Here is a 2,507-nt window from a genome sequence, read left to right as displayed (position 1 = left end):
GTCGTGTGGTATAGTCAGTTTAATTGCTTTGATTTATTGTAATTGATGATTTTAAGTACTTTTTTTTTTTTTTTTTGCCGGTATGTTTACAAGTAGTCGGTAAAATGTAAATACAGTTGACCAGGGTATGAGATGTGCTAATCGCATTTTAGTCTAATGAAAAGCTGATGGAGTAACAAATAACTGGCATCATGGATTCATGATGACTACAAACACCAACTCCAATGAAGTTGTAAAAGATGTAAATTAAAAACAGAATGCAATGATTTTTAACCTGTATCCAGTTGAATACATTACTAAGGACAAGATATTTAACATTTGAACTAATCATCTTAATTTTGTATGTTTCTAAGAAGCTGGAACAGGGGAAACAGAAGACTGAGAAAGCTGAGGAACACCTGTTTGGAACATGCCGAGTGTCCTGATCAGATATAAAAGGAGCGTCCCTGAAAGGCTGGGGCGACGTAAGCAAATAGTTAAACAATGTTTCCAAATGTACAACTGCAAGGAATTTAGGGAGTTCACCATTTACGGTTCATAGCATCATCACAAGATGAAAACCAACACTGAATGAGTGTGACCTTCGATCCCTCACTAAATTAAAAACAGACTTCCTCCTTTGGGAAACAACATTACCAGGTAAAATGTCAAACTTTATTCATGAAGCACTTTTCATGCAATAAGAAAGCAACACAAAATGCTTCACAAGATAAAAAAACAAATAAATAAAACAATTACAACAAATAATCCCCCACACCCAAATATACCACAGTACATCTCCATATGTCTAGAGGAGTCCATGCACAGAGAGGTCAGAGCTGTTAACATACACAGTATTAGGCAGGTGGTCATAATAATGTGGCTAATAGGTGTATATTTTTAGGGCCTCCATTGATGGTTCCCACCGTTGTTTCCTCCTGAAGTGATGTGTCCTATGGCATATTTTGATAATGTTATGTTTTTATTTAAACATACTAGACGACATCTCTTGAGGTCTTGGAGTTTGCTGAGTCAGTGCTTGTGGGCAAACTTGATTGTGGCTCTTTTTTTTTTCTTTTTTTTTTCTGACTTGCTGCATCAGTCACTGGTCCTACTGTCAAGCATCAGGGTGGCAGTCTCGCGCTCTGAGGGTGTTTTACTTTCAGGAAGCGTGACCTGAGTAGCAATGATCAGCTCAGAGTTGTTCAGTACCACATGAAACCATCAACTACAGCCTGGCTGCCAAAGCTTGGCGCGACCAATTACATTTGGCCACTGTATAATATTTTATCCCCCATCATCAGCACTCCCAAGCTGTGCTCGCTCGCTGCGCTAGCTCTCAATAAATACTATTTACTGGTGACCAAAGAATATCATTGGGATACATTGATGGCAGGGTGGCGCTGTTGGGCTTCTGCTCGCTCAAATCGTGGCCTTGAGTTTGACATGTGTGGCATAAGATGACAGGATTCGACCCCATAACTTCGCTGTTAAAGAGGAAGTATGCGTGCAAAAAATAAATAAATAAATAAATAAGGAAACAAATAAAATAGGTGATTTGGTTCTCTGCCACAGACATAATGAATAATATCCACTGGTTACTGTATTTTACACATAAATGCTATACGTGTGAGGTGAAGAAGACCAGCAGCGAGTGAGAGGAGCTATTGCAGCTATGTAGTCTGGGATTTGTAGTACCAAAGGTGGGGTATGCAGAAACCATACAGACGCCACATAACCACCGCCTGTTTTTGTTTATTTATTTATTTATTTTGTGTGTGTGTACGTCTATAAATCAAAAGTACAGCAACCAAATCACATATGAAAAACATGACATTTTAATTTTACATGAGATCCTTCTCACTGATTCCACTCGACTGGACGCTGCATCTGATCAGACTTCACAACATCACATCAGCACTGCAGTGTTATTTACATGTGAAAGCTCCAGTGTATCGCTTGTGTTATCTGTTTTATGATTAAACATGTGGTCTAACCATTTAAGACCTAAACATCCGTCTGCGTGTGTGCGCACGCGCGTATTCGCGTACACACACATACGTTTTGTGCACGTGTACACGCTTATACACGTGCGTACACGTGTACGCGCTTATACACACACACACACGTATGCAGATATGTAGATAGTTTGGTTCGCTGCCACATGCATAATGAATATTATCTATTGGTTTACTGATGTGTGTGCATGTCTATTATTTAAGTCGCCTCAGATCACTCAGGACGTGTCTCAGTCCGCACCTGAATTTGTGGCAGCAGTTCTGAACGAAACAAAAAAGGACTTCTGGTTGAACATGACTCAAGGGTATGTAAATTTAGCTGACAGGAGCCAGAGAAACACTTTTTTTTCTTTTTTTCCTCCCCAGACAAGAACAGCTGTAGAAATAGCAGAGTTCCCCTGGGGACTGAAAATCATTAATGATGCTATGAGAAGTAATTGCACTGGACACGCTACACCTAAATACACCAAATGGCAGTTTATAGCACAATAATGTTGTGTATATATGTTT

This window comes from Mugil cephalus, chromosome 10, assembly GCF_022458985.1.
Source record: "Mugil cephalus isolate CIBA_MC_2020 chromosome 10, CIBA_Mcephalus_1.1, whole genome shotgun sequence".
NCBI classification, from domain to species: domain Eukaryota; kingdom Metazoa; phylum Chordata; class Actinopteri; order Mugiliformes; family Mugilidae; genus Mugil; species Mugil cephalus.
The sequence above is the reverse complement of the archived record's forward strand: the minus strand, read 5'-3'. Positions refer to the sequence as shown.